The 26480-nt window shown below is 33.3% G+C and overlaps 1 pseudogene; it reads right to left on the reverse strand.

The window, feature by feature from the left end:
* Positions 1 to 5584: 5584 nt before the first annotated feature.
* LOC149165269 (cytochrome P450 71AU50-like) lies at positions 5585 to 24539 on the reverse strand (annotated as a pseudogene).
* Between the last annotated feature and the right edge of the window lie 1941 nt (positions 24540 to 26480).

Here is a 26480-nt window from a genome sequence, read left to right on the forward strand (position 1 = left end):
AAAGAATCATTCATTTGTGTAATGTAAAGGAGGTTGCCCCCTCAAAGAGGCTGAATTCTAAGGCGTTGATCTATCTTCTCTATCTTTTTGTGAGCTGGTTTCATAACACATGAACCATCAAACGGTTACATCCTTCAAGGTGGAAGAAAAAAACTTGAGCTTCTGCTCATCTGTGGTGTAGTCATAAGTTATGTGCACAATATAAAACTCAAACATAAAGGTGTCAGGATCCTATGTGATCAAGCCATCGAAATGTGGGAGCACAAATGGATTAATGCTTTTCATTCTTACTTCTCCATCTGCTTCTATAATGGGAAATGTAAACTCTTCAATTTCTATTTCTTTAGCCATAATAGTGGTAGGGTATGAACGATTTTCTCCTCCTACAAGCTCCTAAAAAACCCTTACTTTCTCACTCAAAAGGGCCTTAAAGGCACTCGTGAACAAGGCAAGAGGATCACAAACAACTGAAAAAGGTTAAATGTTAGTAGAAGTGGGGGTTTTTGGTATAAATTTTCCTATCATGTCCCTAATCCTATGAGGCATAAAAGAAATAAATTATGATAAAAAATAAAAAATAAAAAATAAAAAAGTTGAAAAGATGTTAATGTTTTTCTTTTTCTTTTTACAGAAGACAAAATGAAAGAAAGAGTAAATCAACTAAAGAAAAAGGTATTACATATTTTGACACCTCCCCAATAATGGTTCCAAAAAGTGATGACCCTCAGTATTGTAACAACAATGTTGTAACCTCAAAGGGTCTCATATTTAGTTATCAACCTAGGTTTCGTAAAAACTTAAGAGGAGTAGACATTGTACGTGCAATAAGCATTATCGTCTTCTTTTTTCAATTCTTATACAGGCAAGAAATATTGGAATGAAGGTTAGATTCACAAAGACCAAGTCAAGTTGCTAAACTAAGCTATGCTATAGTTAAGTAGATTTGAAAATAGGAAATGACACACACATCTACGCCACATGAAATTAATGAAAAAACACACCAGAAATAAGTAATTGAAAATTTAAACCCTAAGTTGTAGAAAAAACATTCAAAAAATAATTTACAAAGTAATTTATGGTCAAATTTGTGAGGTACATATACTTATAACTTTCATCATCAACATCCTATAGGTGTTGTAATACATCAAGGAAGTCAAACCAAATGTTTATTGTGAAGATGGGTGAGAAAAGGGGATTTGTTACAGGTTGCTACATGAGTCTTTGCTTTACTACAGGAAGAATCTGGCGAGCTTGTAAAATGGTTAGAATGTGAATCTAAGGTGATAAAAGAGGTGTAAATTATAGGAAATGATGTCATCCACTGTATCCAAAGCTCAAGGAAACTTGATTCAAGCTTCATCATCATGAAACTGATTCATGTTTTCTCCTGTAGTTGTGAAACCAATTGTACAACAAAATAGTGAACTGCAAAATCTATAACAACAAGAGAAATGGAATAGAGAAAGATTTGAAATTGCATTAGTAAGTGTTAAAATTGATGACATCTTGCATAAATAACTTATAATGAAGAATTGTTCAAAGAACCTCCTACTTAACCATGCACAAAAACCATTAAAATGTAACTTCCAGAATTGCTAATGTTAGAAGCTAAACAAGGCAAATGCAAAGCATAATACCAATAGAATTACATGAGGGCCTAAAGCTCCTAGGGTGGACCCAACCCAAGGATGCTTAGAGTCCTTAAATGAGAACCATGCTAAGAGCTGGAATAAACCATTGCTTCTATTAACTAAAAATTCATTCTTACATTACGATGCTACAAAACTTGCTTGAGAATACAAATTGCCTAATATTGCTTTCTATTTGTTCCTTCCTTCTCTCTGTTCTACTAGGCTAATTTGAGCCTCTTATTTATACATAAAGTGGGAAGCAACCTCCTTGAGAAGAGGGATACATTTCCCTTCTAAAAATCCTAAAATAAAGGTCTTGTTCCAGATCCACCTCACAACAACAGGAGGAGGCATTGAATGCCTTGAGTCAACTAAGTTTAGTTCTTCCCACTATAGGGAACAGTCCCTAAAATCTCTATAGTGCTAGATCTATTGGAATATTCTCAATATCTCTGTAAATTTTGCACAATAAATATGTTAAGGCACATAAAATATGAAAATTTAAGCTAGGAAAATATACCATTAAGTGCAAGATGTGGATTCAAACATAGTTTCATGTGTTTAGGAGTGGATTGATGGGCCTTATAATCTACCTATTTTGGATTCCCATCAATTATATCAGGTAATAGTTTTGTAGGTTGTTCCATTGGCCCATAGTTCTTTGGGGAGTTGATCCGCCTAGTCCTTGAGGTGTAACCTAATAGTCTTGGAAATGATAGCCTCACAGATATTGTTAGTCCTCTCTACTTGTACATTATCTTATGGATGATACAATGTTCTCACCCTATTCTTCATCTTGCAAGTGTGTCCATTAATTACTCAACGAGCCTTAAAGTAAATTGATTTCCTCTATCGACCACTATTTTCTGAGGTATTTTGAACCTAGTGAAAATTTCTTCAAGGATAAATTCCACTACTTCCTTATCGGTTACCACTGTGATTTATTTAGCTTCCATCCATTTTGTAACAAAATTTGTGCAAAATAAGATGTAGAATTTATGACAACAAGAGGGATCTATTGGCCCCACAAAATCAATGGCCCATTTGTCAAAGGGTTCCAACACTAGCTGAGATTATTTTGTCTATCTATATAGGTATATCCATGCACTAATAGATATCACATCTCTTCATGTATTCCTTCGCATATTTGACAATAGAAGGCCTATAATACTCACGATGGAGTACCTTGTACCCAATTCTTTTTTCAACAAATTGCCCCTTGTATGGGCCATCAAGGAAACCTTTTAGTATTTTGTAGACCTCGTCTTCCCATACACATATTTTGATAATTAATTCAGGTCTTGTGCAAAAAATACATCCATCGATCCATGAGAATATTCCACTCTATCTAATGAACCTTTTTCATTCTTTCAAAGTCAAGTTATGTGAAAACTTGCCTACAACCAAGTATTTAGAAATATCTGTGAAACATGAAGAGTTAGTATATATTGCAAAGATGTGTTCGTCAAGAAAGTAATGTTCTACTAGGGGCTCATTTTCATTAGATGTTAATCTAGAATGAAAATTAGCAAATACATTATCCTTTCTAGGTTTATTTAAGATGGTAACATCAAAATCCTAAAGCAAAAGCAAACATCTAGTAACTCTAATATTAGTGATTGGTTTATTCATTAAGTACTTAATATCGACATAATTCATATGTAATATTACCAAATATCCAGTATTATAATGTCGAAATTTATTTATGGCATGAATAGTGGCAATGAATTCTGTCTCAATTAGTCAGTGAGAGGTTTTTGTTGATGAAATATATCATGTATGGATTTTTCTCTTCTTGTTTCCCTAAGATAAGTCCAGTGAAAATTGTTAATGCATCCATAGACATGTGAAAGGGGAGGGACCAATAGGGTCCTCTCAGAATAGGAGCTTGAGACACTTTAGAGTTTAGTTCCTTAAAGACATGAAGTTACGTATCCACAAAAAAATAAACATTTTTTTAAGTAAAGAAAATAATGGACAAGCTATCTTTGAAAAATATTCAATAAAGTGATGATAGAAACCAATATGGCCTAAGAAACTTCATACTTTTGTTTGTGATTGTGGAACGAACAAGTTGAGTATTACTTTAATATTTGTTGGATCCACCTAGATGCCTTTAGCCAATATATGATGCAATAATACAATGTTGTCTATTAACACTTGCTCACACTTCTCATTAATAATGACAACATTATTTTCCTTACACATTAATATTTCCTCTAGATTATCAAGGGATTCATAAAACTCATTGTCATAAGTGGTAAAATCATCCATGTATATTTCCACATATTTATGGATGTGGTCATAAAATATACCTATCACCACTCTTTCAAAGGTGGTTAGAGAATTGCATAATCTAAATGCAAAGACATAATAAGAAAATGTCCCATAAAGTCTTCATAATGTTGTTTTCAGGTCCTTAGGGGCGACTTGGATTTTCTTATAACCACTGAATCCATTGAGGAAATAAAAGTACTTCTTTCCTGTGAGTGTATCTAAGACTTGGTCGTTGAATGGGAGAGAGAAATGATGTTTTTGTGTTGCTTTATTCAGTTCTTTGTAGTTCACACAGATCCTCCACTTACCATTCTTTTTCAGGACTATGACAAGAGGGGATACCCAATGGATGTCAACAATTTGGTAGATAAAGCTAGCTATGAGAAACTTTTGAGGCTTCTATTTTACTATTTCTTTTAATACGAGGTTCATCCTATGTTGGGATTGTCAATTGAGTCGATGTCCTTCATTAACGTATATTTGATGTGTACACAAGTGAAGATGGATCCCTTTCATTTATGAATAAGTCCAAGAAAAAACATTATTGTGTTTTTGCAATAGTTTAAATAATCACTATTTTTTCTCTTATGTCAATCCTTGATTAATATTCAAGGTTTAACTACAAATTATTTCAATTATCTCACAAGTTGAGCATTGGTACTCTTCAACTGAGGGCTCGTGTTTGAGAGGAGAAACACATTTTGAGGCTAGAGAGGCCTAAACATCATATTGCATTATATGGCCAAGAGCATGTGTGTTAGGGGATGATTAGGAGGAAGTGATAAAATAATTGATTTCCTCTTCCTCAAATTTCTCCCTAATGGAAATGTATTGGTCAATAGTGAGGAATTGATGACCTACCTCTTCCTCTCACTATCCTCCTCATTATGCCATAAATATGTGTCAAAGGTCTACACTAGGCTTGTTAAGAGGATATAAGATCAATTATTTAGTGTAGGTTCCATGAAAGATTCTCATACTCCCATATATGTAGCGGATATACGCATTTGTAAAGGCCAACCATAATCGCCCATGGATTAGAGGGTATCCCCACTACTACATATAAAAACAAATTTTGACAAAATAATATAACACTAAGGCTAAAATTAGTCGTATCATAAAAAAAATTAATGTTAATTTTTTTTTTCCAAATCATTCTACATTATCAATATTTTAATCGTATCCATTTATATGATATTAATAAAGTGAATTATAAAACTATATTGATATCAGAAAAATAAATTTTAAAATTATAAATTTACAAACACAAACGTATACATAATAAAATAACTAAATGATAATCACAAACATATAAATAATAAAATAACATCACAAACATATAAATAATAAAATACCTTAATGATAATGGACAAAACTCTTTATTTATATATATGCTTTTAAAACCAGGCAAAGATTTCAATAAAAAAGTAAGAGTTTTCTTAGTTTTTATTGAAGGCTAAGCGCAGGGAAGCAGGTTGCCACATAGAGATTAGAGATTAAAGGTCGCGGTTAACCAGCTTGTTATAGGGCATTAAATGTTTGGGGAGATGCAAGCTGGATACACGTAAATTCTGAAACTAAGCATTAAATACAAAATTGGAATTTACGTGTTAACAAGTTATCCAACCTCCATCACCCCAACATTTAATGGGCAGGCTGGTTAGCGGCTGCCGAGATTAAAGCACCAATGGAAGGCGAGAAGTCGGAACAACCACGAGTTCATCTGCCCTGGGTACGGTGAGTCCAGTAAACTTTTCAGACATACCCAATTCCTGCCCAATCATCTCATCAGGAAGCCTCCAGTCGAAGCAGTGCACTAGCTGCGCCACTGCAAACTCGACAAGAAGCGTTCCCAGCAGCTCTCCGGGCATCGTCTCCTTCCTGCTCCGAATGGCATCCACTCAAAGTTCTTGATTTTTTCGTCCAGGCAGCCATCTTGCATGAATCTCTCCGGCACGAACCTTTCCGGATCCTCCCATGACTTTGGGTTCCTTCCTATAGCCCAAAGGTTCACCAAAACGCGAGTGTTTCTGGGGATTTCATAGCCTAACACATTGCAGGCTTCTACAGAATTGTGGGGAATGGCAAGCGGCCCTGGTGGATGGAGTCTAAGCGTTTCTCTCACCACAGCTTGTAAATAAGGGAGACGAGGAAGATCAGATTCACGCACCATGCGCTCCATTCCAACAACACGTTCCAGCTCGTCCTGAAGCTTCTTGAGCACTGGTGGGTTCCTCAACAATTCGGACATTGCCCACTCTATTCCTGCAGACGACGTGTCCGTGCCAGCGGCCAACATATCCTGCCATCATCATCAAGATATCAATACAGCATTGTATCATCAATCCTTGTAAATCTTATTTACTAGCATAATCATATTATTAAATGCTGTTTCTAGTTGTAAGACTTTTTATATCTTTTTAATGTTGCAGGCGATAGCATTAATACCTGAAATGGGTGAAATATTTTGGAATTGGGATTTCAAAATTTAAAAAATAAAAATGATTGTGAAATAAAGATTTAGAATTTTTTTAAAAAAATTATTTGAGAATAAGAATTTTAAAATTATATATAGTTTTAAAATTATAAATTATAAAAAAAGCCCACACTTATTTCATCTAAATTTTTTTTTTTTCAAAACTCAAAACTTCAATATAAAATTTTTTCTGTTTTTTTTTTTTAAATCTCTTTCTTTTCTTTTTTTTTTAATTATTAAAAACCTACTTATTTAAAAATTAAAATTCTTCTTGATATAAACATATTTAAATTACCTTTTACAAAAGTTGCTAACCTTAACCTTAACTATTTGGGGTCAAATTCTTTCTTTTTCTCAGTGTTACTTGGGAGCCGGAGCGAAAGGAGGAGCAGGAGCCAAAACGGGAGCGTTTGGCAGCCAATCCCGGAGCGTTTTTTATATTATATATATAAATATATATATATATTATATTTTGATACATATATGTCAACAAAAACATGTAGAATAATGAATTAGATATAAAAAAAAAATAAAAAAAAACATAGATTGAACCATATAACAACAATCATCTAGAAGTTATAATCTTCATCAACCACGTCCACAAATTCATAACATAGTAACATACAACATATTGAGTCTCGTGATTCATCAATCTTAAAGTTTCAAGCTTTCAAAATTCAATATATAACATTTATCATCATTGATCACCAAAGTTGTACTTGTAATCTAAGTGTAACCCATTACAACAAATAATATCTCACATGAAATGAAATGAAACAACTTTCAACTTTCAATCATATTGATAATTCATTACTAATGAGTTATAATTGTCAACTTCAAACTTAAATTGTCATATATTGTTTAAAAAAATATAATAATAAATATGAAAGAGTCAATAGTTATAAAAGCTACTAGAAACTAGAAAACAAAAGTAAATCTATTATCTATTTGTTATGCTTGGGCCTCTTGCCACTACTAGAAATGTCTAAATCTATTATCTATTTGTTATGCTTGGGCCTCTTGCCACTACTAGAAATGTCTAATTTTTTAGTCTTGTTGGAAAATCAGGATCTTTGTCATTAATATCAACCTCTAACCATTAATATCTAGAGATATCTTTGTCATTACCTTTGTATCTGTATAGGGATCTTTGTCATTAATATCACCCTATAAGCATTAACATAAGATAGAACAAGCATAGCATGTCAAGTCAAGATTTTGTTGGATCTTTGTCATTAATATCACCCTCTAAGCATTAACATAAGATAGAACAAGCATAGCATGTCAAGTCAAGATTTTGTTTGAGTGATGCTTACATTTTTAGGAGGGTCATGATAGAGGAGTTCGACAACCAATGTCACTAACATCAAGGTACATAGAGGGATTGGTGCTCTTGATTGAATACGAGTTCCATACCCTAATACATGACAAAATTCAATGGAAACATTGTAATCCCCCAATCCTCAAATCCTGAAAAACTGATAAGTCTGCTGTATTTTGAATTAAATCTAAAATTCTACTTTCTCCATAGTCTGTTGTATTTTGAATTAAATCTAAAATTCTACTTTCTGCATATGAAATCCAATGAGGCCAGAACCACTCTCAAACATCCTGAGTCATTTCATGTAATGTTAAAAGTTTAAGTAAAAGGATGAAAATGAAGATTAAGGAGAATGTCACTTTTACCATGAATAGCATATCAATACTAGGGCCTATACTTGATCTTAATCTGCCCCACTCAAAAATTATTGTTTCTTTAAAAAAATTTGCATTTCGAACATTACTACAAAAAAAAATTGCAAAAAACACAAACGCTCCCTAAAAGGCAGAGAGCGAAAAAAATTTTAGGGAACACGCTCCCGAACCGTTCCCTAATCACTCCTATCCAGAGGGCAGATTGGGAGCAAGATCTAGGTCGCTTCCCTGCAACACTGCTTTTTCTTATTTTCTCAACTTTCTAAACCTTTCATTACCCTTTAGTGCAACACTTTGAACTTTCTTTTCCTGTTTTCTCAACCTTCTAAACCCTTCAATGCAACACTGAAATTGAAAAATAAGAATTTTCCCTCACAATTAGTTGCCATACCAGCAATTATGAACCAGACTCTAGGTCATCCACGCAATTAACTATTTATAAAGTGGACTTAATTATTTATATAATTATTTAACCTATAAATAGGATTAAAGATTTTTTCCAGAAATTCCTTAAAATTTGATAATCATACTATCAACATTTATCAAACATTTTTTCGTGTAATTTGTATCTCCATATCCTTATCTGCGGAGGCTGCAAGCAAAACATCCACCAGGTCTTGCGGTTCATAGGCCTCATTCTGCGCAATGTGTTCGTCTAATATTTTATCTAGCAGGTTATCTTGAGTGTTGTGGATGTTTTTTAGGCCACGGTTGAGACCTTGCAGATCCATCCATTCCAAGTACGGTATGTAATCTCCGATATTAAAATCACCCAGCAGCAGAAATGTTTCCTTGATCATTTCCTTCACTCCTTTATTGCCAAGTCGTGGTCACAATACTTTCTACCGAAAGTCATCCTGCAGACTATATCGTTGGTAAGGGTAGGTTTCCCACGAAGGATATTTGGTCATTTGCTGGCTTCGGTCTTATGAAGGATATTTGTAACGGCTTCGGTCACGGATTCGGCCATATACTGTAATATCTACTGGCCTCGATCATATATTGATTTTCTCTCTGAAAAAAAAAATCCACACAGTTTGACCAATATTTACTGGACGCTCTGAATTAACAATAATAGAGCAAATCAGAGACTTCCTCTTCTCTTACGAAGCGGAAGTGATCCAATCGTTTGGAGCTCAGCATTTGTAAAACACAGATCTTACGCATTTGCCTCCAGTAAGGGCCATACGGAGCTGAGCCGATGTCGGAAGAATTATACAACAAGTAGTTACCTGCAACTGATGGAGATCTGCTTGCGAAATTCAGATCATGAGTCTTCAGAAACTCCCGGGCCATATCAGGAGAAGAGATGACCAAGACGAGATTGGAGCCGAAGTAGAGAGACATGAGAGGCCCGAATTTCAGAGACAGTGCTGCCAGTGCTTGGTGTGGAAGCCCTCCCAGTATGGAAAGCATATTTCCGATGATGGGCAACGGGAAAGGCCCAGGGGGCAACCTCCTCCTGCTTTTCACCCTCCGCGCCACCACCAAAGTAACCAGTGCCGCCGCAGCGAGTTTCAGACAAAACTCAAAGTGGTCCAAAAGTAACCTTGCATATCTCAACTCCTCGACCTCCCTGCCTGATAAAGCCCAATATCAACTCTTCCGGTGTGTCCTCTGGTCTCACGCAGGACAAATACATTTCAGGGCGTCGAAGTTGATGATCAGTCAGTTAAAAGAATTATTTTTACGAGAAGTGAATACCAAATGTACGTTGATTTTCGATGACCTAAACGGCAAGTTATTCCTTCGCCAAAGTCCATTGAAAAGTTATTAATATAACTTTTATTTCCTGATTATAATGACGTTTAAGATTATTAATGAGAAATTCTAAAAATTATTGTCAATGGCGACGACTTTATTTATTTTATTTATTAAAATAGTTCAAGGAGAGGATATGCGGATATGAAAATTTATTATAATTTGGTGATCGAATGAGTAGTATAGAGAGTTATGATTAGCTACGTTATTATTTTTATTTAAGAAAAAGTACATAATTTAGAATGACTTTTTAGTGGTGTGCCAGAAATGGATTTTGACTCTTATCAAATATCTCATAATATTGAACCATTAAGATTAGTTCTAATCTTAATTAAATATATGTAATTTTAAATCATATTTTAAAATTAAAAAACAAAAATGAATAACTCAATAAAATCAATACTTTCTCTGAATTTTCTGAATTATCATGAAGTTCAAGATTAATATGTATCAACAAAAAGAAAAGGTCTAAAATAGCGAACATTGTAATTATTTTATTTATTTAAAAACAAAGGAAAATTATTTCTATATGGTTAATTTTAATTCTGAGAAAAGTAGATAGAGAGGTTATATATTATTCGGTTGATTTAATAGTGAGGGGTTAAGGATGAGAATCATCATGTGGGGAATTAAACTATCTTAAGTGGAGTTAAGTTTGACTGAGCTTTCCATGACTTTGGTGATAACATTTCACTCGTGGGCAAATTATTCTTCCATCCAACATTGGGACCTAGACTCAACATAGTATATTGATGTGTAAAATTACAATAAGATTACACCCAGCATAGATACATCTTAACTGTGGATCTACCAAGCTCGAAGAGGGCTCAAAACTCTCAAAATGCAAACTTTTGTTTTTTGAATGTAGAACTTAGGAAAAATTTATATATAGAAATATTTGATTCCTCATTGTCATTGAAATATTTTATTTATGATTCACATTCTACACATTAAAATGCTAATTCCTATCCTAATTATATTTGGAAGTAGAAAATATATATCCATAAAGTTCTCTTTATATATGTGTGTGTATATATATAAAATAGTTTTTGTTATTACTATTCAAAATATGAAATGTAAATTTTATATTAAAAAATGAATAAATTATAAATTTCCAAAAAAATATAATTCTCTTTTTTTATATATAAAAAAATATTTTTGGTTTTTTAATATAAAATCCATATTAAAAAAATTTAATTAATAAAAAGTTATATATATGTATGAAATTGATACCAAGTTTCACCATTTTTTCCTTTTTTAATATATATATATATATATTATAATAAATTATTCTATATATGATTGACATTCTACATATTAAAATGTTAATATGTACTCAATCATATTTAAAATTAGAATGTGTGTTATATGTCAATTCTATATTTAAAAAAATTAATTACGGATCTCCTAAAATAATTGTTAATAAAATAAGAATTATCTCTTTTTCTATATAAAATCCATATTAAACTTATATATATATATATATACACACACACACACACATTCTTTTGTTTTATATAGTATATACATAATTGACATTGAAATATTTTATTTATGATTCACATTTTACATATTAAAATGTTAATACATACCCCAATCATATTTAGAAATAGAAAACATATATCTATAGAACTCTCACTACATAGTTAATTTTGTTATATATATATATATATATATATATATATATATATATATATATAATGTTACATGTCAAAATCATATTAAAAAAATGAATGAATTACAAATCTCTCTTAAATAAAATTTGAATAAAACTCTTTCATATATATATATATATATATGATTATAAACATTTGAAAATATTTTTAACTGCATGTATAATTTCTAAACTTTTTTATTTATAACTTTTGCTCTTGTTTACCTTCTTCATTTTTTTCCTATTCTTTTTTAAATGTAAATAATTCTAATAATTTTAGTTAATATGCATAGTTTTAAAACTACTTTTCCCTACAAATTATTAGTACTTTTCAAAACCCAAAGGTTCAATATAAATCTTTCCCTAATTTCTCTATGTAATTAATACATATTTAAAAGTAAATATTAGATATGTATTTATTTAAAATTATTTAAATTACTTTTTTACAAATATTGATAACCTTCATTGTTAAAGTTCAAATTACTTCATTTCTTGTTTTTTTGTTGTTTTCTCAATGTTCTAAACCCTTCCATGCAAGGCCAAAATAGTAGATTTGATCCTTCAAAGAGATTTTTCAAAAAGCTATTTCAATGCAAATCGTTGATGGACATTGTTCCCTGCCCTCTTGGTCCTATTTGGAAAAACAGACAGACTAGAGGGGATGGTATAGCTTAGAGGCTTGAGAGATATCTAGTTCACAGAACCTTACTACCGAGACTTAAAAATTTGACCTCTTCATCCACCTTTACTAGGACCTCGAATCATGACGCCATATTTTAGAATGGGAGGGCGAATCTGAGGCTGGAGCACTTCCCTTCAAATTTTGTCACTTGTGGCTCCAAGAAAAAGAGATAATAGACCTGATTCATGATTCCTAGACTAGACTCTTCCTATTGACAATGTTCTCCCCAGAAAGATGGATATCATGACATATAAATTTGAACGCTTGAAATCCCTAGTCAAAACTTGGGTTGTTAAGCATAGGAAAGAAAAATCTAGGGATCTTGCCCTCATTGACAATCAAATTGCTAGACTGAAGGACCCCTTGCTACTAGTCTGCTTCTTTGAACAGTTGAGGCAGACAATTTTGGACTTATCAGTTCATAAGGACAAGATCTTAAAGTTGCAAGAAGATGAATGGAGAATTAAAATCAAATTGGCTTGGGTTCAAAGCGATGAAAAAAATATGAAATATTTCCACATGGTTGCATCAAAAATTAGAGGGGCCAAAACAATCTAGCACATATGAGACTTTAAGGGAAAAATTCTTATGTCATTATAGGATATCTGACAGGAAGTTGACACTTTCAAAAATAATTTTATGCTCAGGAAGTGGCCAATATTGAAGACCAAATGGAAATTTCCCAACTATTCCCCCACATGATCAACAAGGAAGTCATTGAATACCTGTAAAAATCTATCTCTATAGAAGAGCTTCAAGGAGTCTTGCAAGAGTTGGCCAAGGACAAGATTCTAGGTCTGAATGGCTGGCATGTCGAGTTATTCTTATTTTTCTTTGACTTGGTGGCTACTGATCCCATACATATGAAAAAGGAATCTTGGCTATCCCAAAATATTTCAAGTGCAATCAATGCCACTTTTCTCGCACTCAGTCCTAAAAAATCTCACTCCTCTTACTTCTATGACTATAGGCATATTTCTCTTTGTAACCTAACATATAAAATGATTTCTAATTTATTATCTAACATACTCAAAAGGATTTTATCCGAACACATTTTTGCATAATAGTTTGGTTTTCTTACAGATAGGCACATACAGGATGTTGTTGGAATTGCCCAGGAATGCATCCACTCCATAAAATTCCACAAATTAGAAGCTAGTTTGATGAAAATTTACCTCATTAAAGCATATGATCAATTCAATTGGGACCTCCTCCGGTTGATCTTATTTAGGATTGGACTCCATTGCTGACACATTAATTGGATCATGGCATGTGTTACAATGAAAAACTTGGTGGTCTCAATTAATGGTATGCCTACAGACTTATTTATGATATCTAGAGGTCTGAGGCAAGGTTGCGTGCTCTTGCTTCTTCTCTTCATCCCGGTTATGGATGGGCTGAGCATAGGAATATTAGAATCAAAGTTGGCTAGGTGCATATCTGGTTGTAGGGTCACATCTAACATACATCTTTCACATTTATTGTTTGTGGATGATGTCCTTTGCATGGGACTATCTAGGATGGTTGAATGGAACTCCTTCCATCTAGTCTTTAAGAAGTTTGGGAATGCCTCTGGTATTTGCATTAATGAATATAAATATGAGTTTATTACATATTGTCCTTAGGATGAAGAAACCATACATATTGTTAATCTATTTTGGATTAGAATCAAGCCATTGGTTGATGGCTTCAAGTACCTGGGTGTTTACTTGAAGCCCTACAACTATATGTAAAAGGAATAGTCTTGGATCATTAGGAAAATCTAAAGGAAAATGACCTTATGGGAGAAAAATGGATCATCAATTGGAGGCAGTTTGATCATGACTATGGTTGTTCTCCAAGTAATTTATGTTTATTGGATGCACTTCTTTCTTCTTCCCATGTCAGTGATCAAGGATATTGACTCTATACTAGCTATATTCATATGGGTTGGGGCTGGAATTAAATGAAAATTCCACCTTACGAAGCTCTTTGTAATTTGTAGACTGAAGGATGAGGGTGTCTAGGGTATTAAAGACACTAAGCTCTTCAACATGGCACTACTAACTAAGAATTTATGAGGGACTTCAAGGGGCCTAGAATCTGGCATTAAATCATTTTAGGAAAGCACCTTAATAATGTTAATCTTGAGGAGTAGGTAAAGGTTGAGGTGTCAGTGAAGAAAGGGGCCTCATATATTTTTTGCATACTAATGAAATCTAGGCCATGGTTTTGTAGCAACCTCAAGTGGAAGGTTTGTTATGGAATCAACATCCTTGTGGGCTTGATGTCATCTTTGGTATGGAGGGAGCACATATTCTTTTGCCTCCCTTGGTCAAATTTCTATAGGGGTGGGGCTACTTCTTCCTTGTTGATATCATCCTCCCACTGTATTCATGCAAACGATTTGGACATCCCCCTAGATTTGGTGCTAGAATGGGAAAGATATCATCTTCACTTGTGCTAGGATCGTATTACCCTATCAGAACATGCTAACATCCTTAATTGGGATGGAAACACAAATGGAAACTCTATCTCTGCTAAAAAGCATATTCATTCATAATAAATTCTTTCCTTTAATCCCCAAGTACTATTTGGTTAGATAGTATGTGGATATGGGAAGCTCCAGCAAAGTTAAAATGTTTCATTTGGCTCATCTTCCATAATTAAATACTCACCTAGGAAAACTTAATCAAGAGAGGATTCGTAGGGCCTGGGCTTTGTTCACTATGTAGATCTGCTAATGAGGAGATGAATCATATTTTTCTTCTCTGTCATTTCTTAATCTCCTTTTGGAGGGAGGTCTCAATACTCTCAAGATCACCACACTGGTAAACTAATCTTCCATCACATATTTCTTTCAAAACTAGTCCTCCTTAATGGGGCCTTCTAGGCTTTACCTCTTTACATTTGCTAGGGAATTTGGCGTAGCAAAAACACCTTCATCTTTGAGAATAAATATCCTAATCTGATGTCTATTGCATCATCTATCGCGACCTATTTTATGGATATTATCCCTTTGAGCCCTACACCCCACCTTTGCAGATGGTCTCATAGGAACCTTGATAACATATTCCCTATAGGTTACTTTGATGGTGCTACAATGAAAGGGGCTTGTGGATGTGATGTTATCATACGGTTTAGCCCTACTATGGCCTATCATTTTTACTGATCAGGTGGTCTTGGCACAAATATTTGAGCATCGGTGTTGGAATTATGGGGGGGTTATCACGTGCACCAAATGGTTGGAAATTGACTAGATTTTTATCATTGGATACCTGAATAATTCCATTGACTAGATTGATGGCCTCTCCACAATTTTTATCCCTTCCATCTCCCACTGGATGGAGCAAATTTGGGCCATGACTACCTCTTTCCCCTCCATCTATTTCTGCCATATTTACAGGAAGAAAATTTCCTTGACAAACTCCCTCTCCAAGAGAGGGACCACCGTCAGGGATGGGTAGATGGGTTTCTAATTTATGGACAATTGATCTATTTGCAGTGAGGGATATTTCAACTTGTGAAAGGATGCTCTACCTTGGACTAGGATTGGCGATGATGGCGTCCTCTCCTAGTGGTATGGTGGTTTCGTGGATACACATGTGTTCATGTGCTCTCTTTTCATTGATCTTGGATGTCTTTCTATGGTTCGACTAGGGCAGACAACGTTGACCTCCTCCCTTGATGGTCTAGTGGTTTCATGGACATACAAATTTCTTATGTTATTTTTTGGCACTCTATTTATAGACCCTGCATGTTCGTTATATTTCTTTTGTTCCCATATTATTTGGGACTTTGAAGCTTTTCATAATTTTGCATGTGTAACCATCTTTTGTTTTTGTAAAGAAAGATCGTTGTTTTTTTTTACTTGAAAAAAACATGAAATTGAAAAATAGGAATTGTCCCCTCACAATTACTTGTCATTTCCTACATGCAATTATGAATCATATTCTAGGTCAGCCACTTGATTAGCTACTTATATTGTGGACAAAATCAAATTTCTATGGAATTTTTACACATATGAATCAGATTGTCGAATTTCTGTATTTTTTTCTCCAATTCACTCCAATTTGATAACTCTACAATCAACATTAAGAATTTAATTTATATAATTGCACTAATTTATTTGAAAGTGAAAATAAAATATTGCACATGCTTCATTTTTTACACACATAAATGACGACCTTTATATTGTCTCGTGTAATTTGTAACTCCATGTCCTTATCTGCAGAGGCTGCAAGCAAAACATCTACCAGATCTCGTGAGACATTAGCATCATTATATGCATTGTGTTTGTCTAATATTTTATCTAGAAAATTATCTTGTGTTGTGGATGCTTTTGAGGCCATGATTGAGACCTTGCAGATCCATCGAGGCCAAGTATGGTAAGTAATCTCCGATATGTAATATATATCCATAGGTTTCTCTTTATATATATATATATATATATATATATATATGTCACATATAAATCTCATATTAAAAAATGAATGAACTATAAATAATAATAAAAATAGAATTCTCTTTATATTATATATATATATATATATATATATATATATCATATTAAATTTTTACACACATGTATAATCCATATTAAACTTTCTATATATATTCTTTTTTATATAATATATACATAGTTAATATTGAAATATTTTATTTATGATTCATATTTTACATATTAAAATGTTATCACATGGCCTAATCATATTTAGAAATAGAAAACATATATCTATAGAACTTTCTCTATATAAATATTTTTTAAAGTATTAAATGTTTGTGTATATATATATATATATATGTCCACTAAGACCAATGAGGTCTATCAAACCTTAAGAAAGTAAGAAATTAATTGCGACTCTTTAAAGTTTTATTTCTATGATCAAAAAGAAGGGAAACAAGTGCTCCAAGATCACTATAGTTAGGTTAACTTAACAAGTCCAAAATATTGGAAGTGTGGCAAATGTTTTGGAAATTTGAATGGATGTGAGTAAGAATCAGGCAATCTAAGAGAAAATGTTTTTCGTCTTCCACCCTCTTAGTATCGCAAAGGTTACCGATTCTTTCATATTAGGGAGTTTTGGGAATAGACCACCGTCCAATTTCATTTCAAAGCTAATGAGAATTGGTTTTTATCTTTGCAATGTTCATTTTTTTCTTAGTATTGGTTAAAATAGAGAGATAACTTTGGTTAGCAAGGGTAGGGTTGATCACCTCCTTATAATTCCTTAGATTCCTTTTTCCCTCCAGCTCTTTATCATCCCACAATTTATCCTTAAATTTGGAGGTAATAGTATTTTTGATACCATCCTTATTCCTCAGGATGATCTCCTCCTTTATACCCTAATGGTTGAGCCAAGACTAGGCATCCTTATGCCACCCATGCCTGAGGTAGAGGTGGGGTTTTTGGCTAGAGTTAGAAGCAATTTTGGGAAGCCTCTTAGTTTCCATGTTATAAATATTCTTCTTATACATCAAATACCTAAACATAATCATGCTTTCAATGGGGGAAAAGTTAGTTTCGATCAAGAGGATAGGATAGGATAATTTCATTTAATCTTGAGGTTATAGTTTATAAATTATTTTTAATAATATCGATATTTCACCATGACTCTCTAGATATACTACAACCCCAAACCTCACATCCATATAAAATAACAGGGATGACGACAGTCTCAAAGAGGAACCTATTTTTACTACAAATCCATAGAAGAGATTACTTATAATTATTTTCAACTCATAATAAGCTTTACAACCTCCAATAATACTTTTCTCAATGCTACAATTCCATTTGGGTTGATAATGGATGTCAATACCTAAATACTTGTATGAAGAAAATTTCTCCAAGTAATTTTTATCATAGACAAAATTACCATGGTTTATCTTTTTGGATTTAATTATCATGACTTTAGTCTTGTACGTATTAATTGTCATACCAATCTTAGAGCAGTAACCATGAAGATTCTTAAGCTACTTGTGAGCGTCATCATGGCTTCTAGCTAGAAGAACAATATCATTGACTTAAAGGAGAAAATTAATGACCATACCATCAAGCATGGGGTCAATGCAGCCCACAGTTTCCAAACACTCCTCTAGCTTATCGATGTAAATGCCAAAAAGGGTATGGGATAGGGGACACCCTTACTTAACCCTAATATTGCATTTAATTTCTTTAGACAACCTTTTGTTGGTATTAATATTGGCGACAACATTTTCGTAAAGACGAATCAAAACAATCCTTGACTCAGGAGGAACCATTATCTCTTCAAATTTTTTCCATAGCTTATCCTGAGTAACAATCGAAATATTTAATAAAGTCAACAAAACAACAAAAGAGGTCAGTTTTAGTATTGCGACACTCCTCAGAAATGATCCTAAGAGTGATAAGATGGTTGATAGTTGAGTGATGATCCCTAAAACTAGGTTTCCCTTTATCTCTTTTACCATGGCTTTCAAGCCAGAGGCTAATCTTCTTTTCCAAAATGATCCCATATAGTTTGGCTAAAATGTGGCTAATCATAATGGTCCTGTAGTTAGAGGGAACATTTTTGTCCCCACTTTTAAAGATAGGCACAATAAGGCTTTGCATCCAAAGCTTAGGGAAACCATGCTTTACCACCAAATTGAGAAGCTTGTGGATATGAGGGATGAGGATAAACCTTCCCATTTTGAATATTTCAACTTGGTATCCTTCAATATCTTTAGCTTTCTCATTAGCGAGCTCTTAATTCCAAGCTCCACGTATTATAAAGAAAATATATCTCCATTATAGGAGTGTTTAAGATGATTCCCATGGTGTCCGGGGAGTCATACAACTTCTTAAGGTAGATGTCCCAATTCTCTAAGGGGATCAAATGATTATCTTTTGTTTTACGAACAAGCACACTCCACCAAAACTTTCTAGGCGCAAATTTAGAAAGGTGAATAATATGCTCTTGTCTCGTATTAATATAGGAACTTTTCTTCATTTCAATAAGATATTTGTATATACTTATATTTATGAGCTTTACAGTATCATTAAGAGCATCTCTAATTGCATTCTTGGCAATTTTACAGTCCTTATCATACCAAGGGTTGGAAGTTATGTTAATCTTTTTATACGACACCTTGGTAGAGAATTTGTTAAGGGTAGTGGAAAGGGTAGTAGTAAAATTATAATAGATTTGGTCATTGTTATTATTATATGTTAGGAAGCCTAAATTCCTCTTTAAATCCTTTAGGAAGAGGTCTATATTATTCTTATTGAAATGAGTGTACAATTGACTCTCACAATTCTCTTGCATGTGGCTAGTATGCATGCCAATATTGAGAGTTAAGGAAAAAGGCTTGTGGTCAAAGTCAGGTGCATGATCGTTAAGCAGCTCAAAGTTTGCAATACGATTGAGAAGATGGGTGTCAAATATCACTTAATCTATAACGCTACTGCGTAGCCCATAGATACATGTTAATACAAATTATATACATTATTTTTTGTTATTGATATTTAAAATGTTATACGTCAATTTCATATTAAAAAATGAATGAATTACAAATATCTCTTTAAGAAAAACTTAAACAATAACTCTCTCTCTCTCTCTCTCTCTCTCTATATATATATATATATATATATTCCAAATGAAGAATGTGATAAATTACACATATCCCTTATAATGAAAATTGAATATATATATATATATATATATATATATATATTCTATTTAAATTACTTTATTTTTATTTATATAAACTAGATATAAAACTATTTTTTTAATATGGACATTGAAATATTTTATTTATGATTACCAATAAAATATTTTTTGGTTATTAATATGTTTTTATTTTAACTATTGTGTGCCAACTAAACATAGAATGGATTACATATCATGTAATATCAATTATATTATTTTAACATGGAATTTGTCCACTCCATATTAAGTATTGAAGGAATTACATATCTATTTAATATTAATAAATATTTTTTTCTTTACTTTCAATTACTTTATGTCGTGGATGTAAAATTAGGATGAAAATTGAAATATTTTATTAATGGAAAACATTGATTTAATTTTGTTATTATTATTATTTTTAATTTATTGTTGTAAGTATTTATTTTTTTAAATGTAACATTACATGACAACATCTCCCTCATACTAGGATGTAAAGCATCTCTTGGCATGATAACATAGTTCAAGATTATGGGACACATGAATTGATCCAAGACTTGTTCGCTTGACCGATCAATGATCACGATGAGGACAATGATGATATTTTTTATGTACCTCTTATAGAAAAGGTAACAACATCACTTTACGAAGGCTCAAGAATAAATATTCTCTTCGTTGGACTATTGTTGGTGAACTTAAAGATTTTGAATGGTTTGTCACACACTTGTATGACACAGATCGTAAGGTATGTAATATTTTTTATCACATGTTATACTTAAATGTTGATTTTTTTCCTTTTTGTGTGCTAATTAATGTGTAAAATAAGAATGCAATATTTATGAATAATATTCTTTACACTAAATAGTGATTGTTTATATTGTAGATTTTTAGGTGAAATTTTGTTACCATCGTTAAATATTTTACTTTGCACATATCGAGATTTATATGTCATTATGAAAGAAATTGGAATGGAGTATCAAGCTATAGATGCATATCCTAATGATCATATCATATATTACGAACAACATGCATTGAAAACAAAATGTTCACAATGATAGAGTAGTAGATATTGAACCGATCTAATAACAAAAAAGGTGCCTCAAAAGGTTCTTCATCATGTTCCCATAATTCCACGTTTGCAATGATTGCTTAGGTGTGAAAGCATAACATGATTTATGGATTACCATGCACACAAAAAATAAAATGATATGGTGTTCTTCGAATTCTTCATATGGTTATGCATTTAGGGAAATTAAGGAAAAACTATCCTCTTTTAAAGAGGAATCTCATAATGTTAGGATTTCATTGGCAATACATGGTGTTAATCCATTTGGAGAGCTTAGGTCTATTTACTCAATATGGCCAAATTTTTTTTTATCAATAATATAACCTTCCTCCTTGGATGTCAATAAAGAGGGAGCACATAATGTTGGCAATGATTGTTCAAGGTATTTGTTTAGATTAATTTAATGAATGTAACATTTTCATTTGTCATGTTTGTTGCGTAATATATTATATCTATTTATTTACTTATATAAATGTATCATGGTGCCCCAAGAGTTAGCTCAATCGGTCAAATCAAGTGCCTCACCAATGGGAGGTCACAGGGTCGAATCCCGAAAGCTCTTGGGGTTAGGTCAGTAAATAGGCCGAGGGGTGTTGATGCCCTTCGGGTGGCGTCCACTCAGTGTTTAAAACCCTGGACGTAGCGGCTACCCACTGACCCGGGTATCCGTGAACTAGTAAGTGAAAAAAATGTATCATGGTAGCAATTATGTGTAATTTCAAACAATTAGATAAATTCCAACTTAAAAATATGAATGTATACATTGAGCCTCTTATCGACGAGTTACTAAAGTTATGGGCTAGCGTCACTATGTATGGCATTTTTAAACCAATAAGGCAGAGGAAATTTCAATTACATGGAATACTTGTATGGACAACTCATGATGCCCCAAGACTAACACATTTTTGTGGTATGTAACATTCCAATATTGTGCTTTAATATTATATAATTATTTGAAGATATCATGCATGCTTTGTAAATAATCCCTTCATATAATTAACATTAATCCATCTCTTGCAGGTCTTCAAATAAAGGGTAAATTTGCTTGTCCAGTTTGTGGTCCTAAGGTGAAATCTCGTTATTCAAAATTTTTAGGAAAGGAGGTGTTTGATGAGTATAAGCACTTCCTCCCTAAGAACCATAGATATCGTACTACTAAAAAACATCTTATCAACGTGAAAGTAGACACTGGATTAAAACCACAATGAGTGAAACTTCACCTATGGAAGTTGGAATATAACAGAAACTATCGAGGTACACAATTTTTTTATGTATCATATATGTAATGTTATGAATTTTTCTTTTTATTGAATTTATTTTACCGTATGTGATAATAATTGTTGTGATTTCTTCTATGCTTCATCAAGGTCGTGAAGTTATTAATAATGTGCTTCCACAAGGAATGAAAAGTTATCCCACTTAATTCATGAGGTTTCCCTACTATGAGGACCTAGGAATATATCATTTATTTGAAACAATGAATATTGATAAGAATGTGACAAAATGTTATAGGGAATCGTAAATTTTAGGAAGGATAAAGAAAAAATTGTCAAAATTTGTAATGACATTCAGGAAGTCAATCATGCAATGCAAAGCGGGATCTGATCAAATAGCGATGAAGATCGAAATAACCTTCTCACATGTTTTTTCTTCAAACATAAATAATATCTTAACAAAGAAAGGTGAATTTGGTGGGGTAAAAACACATGATTGCATACATTCATTATGGTACTTATATTAGTATATATATTTCTATATTGGTATACATGTTCATAGTTTTATTTTTTTTATACTTTGGATTAAACAAATTACGATTCATTTTTATTGTTACGTATGTTCTACCTCTATCTCTCCTAGACGACTTCGACAACAATGTCAAACAAGTTATAATGATCTTGGAAAATACACGAGGTAAGTATCGATTTATATGCAAAGTGTTTTTTTAATTTGTTGTTCAACCTAATGAGATGTATTGTTTTACTTGTAATGTAAAATATTATGTTTTGTTGAAGCATGTTATTTTCTTGCATCACTTGTAGATGGTTGTCATTGAAAGAAATCCATAAAGAAGATATAAAGTATTGGAAGAGAGAAATTCCTTAACTAATGTGTGAAATGAAAAAGTATCTACCTCCGACATTTTTTAATGCACAAGAACACTACCTCATACACCAAGTTGAGGATATTGAATTGTGTGTACCTGTACACACAAGATCAATGTGGATGGTGGAGAGGCACTTGAAATCATTGAAGGCTTTGGTTAGAAAAATAACACATCCTGAGCGTTCTATGGTGGAGGGATATACTGTATATCAATCCATGGTGTATATTAGTCAGTTTCTTCCTAAATTAGTAGAAAATATGTCTTTGGATCACATTTTGGATGTCAACTCCATCAAAAAAAATTGAAGGGAAGCATTTTTTGGGGAAAGCTAGAATGAGCAAAATAAGAGGTAATGAAATACTTGTGGAGATTTATAATACATGTAACTTTTCATTTTTGTGCATATCATACTTATTTGTTTTCTTTCCAAAAGCTTTCTCTCTTTCAGCAAACTTTTTCACAAGAGAGTCAAAGGTTATATCTTTGAGATTTCCATTTGCTTGCAATGACTCAAGATAATTGGAGTAAGTAGGATAAAGTGCCTTGAGAAAAGCGATAAGAGGAATATCCAATTCAACCTTAGTAGATTTGATCTCATGCATTATAGACTTTACTTCAGATACAAGAGCAAGAGGATCATTATTTTGCAGTTCAAGAGTGAAGAGTTTAATCATGAGTTGAACAACTTCAAGTGCAGAATGTGAGTCATAGAGTTCTTTCAGCTTTTGTAAGGCTTTAAAGGTAGTTGAATATGACGAAATATGGCGACTTACCTCTTCATTTACAAATGATGCGATTAATGCATAGGCTTTGCTGTTATTGTTTTCCCAAATGACGAGCTCTTTGTCTGAGGTAGGCTATACTGGGTCATTGTCTCCTTCTCCGACACACACTCCTTTCCACAACTCATTGAAGATGAGGGTGTGTTTTATCATCCGGGACCATTCAGGATAGTTCTCCTTGCCAGTGAGAACTATTCCCACCATGGATATGATTGAATGCATTCTGTAGCGAAAAAAAAAACTTCTGCTGCAAAACTTTTACTCTTAATGGAAAAAAAATATAGTTCTGATATAATGGTATAGTAGATTCAAATATTAATTTGCATGCTTCTGCACAATGTTAAAGCACAAAATATGGCAGTATAAAATATCCTCAACAGCGCTGCGTTCACCAACAAAAAAAAACTGAAGAATGTAGTCCAGATGCATTTGGACTCTCAATACCACGCCTTTTCTTGCTTGATTTAGAACCAATAAGTAACTCCACAACGATTGTCACATATGCTATGCAATTTTATGGATGAAAACAATTTCACTAGTAAACGCCCGTAGCGTTTTAATTAAATATGAGTCTACTAATAAACGTATTGTTCTCTCAATTTTGAGTCCAAGTTTCAATGCATTTGGCGAAGGCGTGAAGTTCTTGAGGCCTCAGTTATTCTTTCACAATGGAGAAAACAGCACACAGCACACGAAGAGTAATGAGAACCCAGCAAGAAGGCGGAATGCAGGGCTCACCGACGCCTCTGTTCGAAGAATCTCGGACGTTCTACCTCCACCAAACATTCATGTGACTATATGTAACAGCGACTACTCATATGGCGCACAGAATTAGGAGCATTGGCAAACTGCCCTGTTTGCATCCTTTGCTTGACAACCTCTGTTGGCACTCGAACAAGAGACGTTGTTGCACCTCCAGCAGCACCTGCTAACAAATGAGCAACAACGTTATAATTATCCGGAAAAATCTCTAACAATTTTTTTTCACCGGTTCATAAACTCCAACAAATATCGCTGATGCCGGCAAAGAGATGTTTTATTCCTCGAGGATTAAAGGCTAAAAGAATATCATTAATGTCAAAAGAAGATGCATTTTGTTTGATTGAATATAATAATCATTGAGTTTATTGAAATCTATGATGATTTATTCGTATGCCTTCCAGATGCGTTGGAAAGACAGGCGGGGGCGTAGAGCAAGGGCGGCTAGATTTCAATAGACACCATGAAATTCGATCTGAAGGGTATACACAGCGTTCAGGAAGCGTTCAATGGAATGTCAGGCAACGTTCAATGTCTGAACCTTCACAAATCAGCGTGGATACTATGTCAGACCATTCACAAAAAAAAATTAACGTACAGCGCTTCTTTCAGGATAGTATGGACAGCGTTCCAGAAGAGCAGGGCGCAGGTTTTATAAATGGAATATGGCAGAACAGCAAACATTCATGGACAGACACCTTCTAGCTGACAGAGAGCCAGGTAAAAGGAATATGGCAGATAGACAGAGGAGTTACAAGGAGCATGAGAGCTAAAAAAAGGAGCTGGCTCTGATACCATGTCAGGCCAGGCAGTGACTCCATTAGGCAAAAAACTGATTCATATTATTCCATTAGGTAGGCCTTTGTTATATACAATAGGGAGTGACTATTCTGTTCATCTCCCGATGACTATTCACATTCCTAATTTAATTATTTACATAAATTCACCCAATCATGAAGATTAGGTGTCAACAGTGTCAAAAACATGCTCCAAAAAAAATGTACTTTGCATCGCCACTTTTCAAATTCGGGTCACTTTTTTGCTACCTTTGTGAAACGGGTAACCATATCAGTGCTCGTTTCAAAGTTTAAATTGTTTTTCTCTTTGTTTTATTAAGCATAGCCATAATTAGGTGTGGAGATGGTAAAGAGTGTGTGGGATTTCCATTGTGTGCAGGTTGTGACTATACTCTGTGGGTTGGGTTTCCGCTTGGTTGTACTAGAGGTTGGGGTTTAGGCCTGATTAAAAACCTGCCACATTTGACTTCTTTACCACTAATCTCCAGCCTAGATAGCAGAAATTGGGCCTGAGAATAATTTCAGATTAAAGTTTCTAAACTTGAGAATCAAGTCAAAAGGTTAGAAGCAGAAAGAGATTAGCAAACAACATCCTGGGCAGAAGTTTGTAATCAAAAGAATGAGGTTATCAAAGGATTACAAGAAATAATAAAATATAAGGAAACAAAGTTGTGATCCCTACAAAACTTATTGAACTCAGAGTCAATATGGAGAAAAAACCTTATAAAAGCAAAAGAAAAAATCTGAGGTTTGATGTTATCACAGATAGTTTTCCACCTCCTGGTGTCATATTTTTAAGCAATTGTCCTAATGCTCTAATGGTATAGCAAATAGTAGGATTCAGTTCCAGTACATCAACAATAGACATTTCATTTGTCATATATATTGATATCTAACCTGGTGACAAGAGTAATTCCAAAAGCTTTTCATGTATTATAATTCTTCCTTGTTACATCTGAGACTAAATGTCTCATAAGATCTAGTTTCTTATCAAGTAAGAAGATACAAATCCAGAAGCTATAAATCCAGCTACAGCAATGTGTAAGAGAGTCTTTCCATCATGTAGAAGTGGTGGAAAAGATAATAAAAATTTCTTAACAATGACAAAGTGACCAATGTAAGATGCCACATGTAGTATTGTGTTTCCATGATAATTCGTGGACTCTATAAT

The sequence above is a fragment of the Pinus tabuliformis genome, chromosome 5_1 (assembly GCF_031772625.1).
Source record: "Pinus tabuliformis cultivar Carrire ecotype Pingquan chromosome 5_1, CPIR1, whole genome shotgun sequence".
NCBI lineage: Eukaryota > Viridiplantae > Streptophyta > Pinopsida > Pinales > Pinaceae > Pinus > Pinus tabuliformis.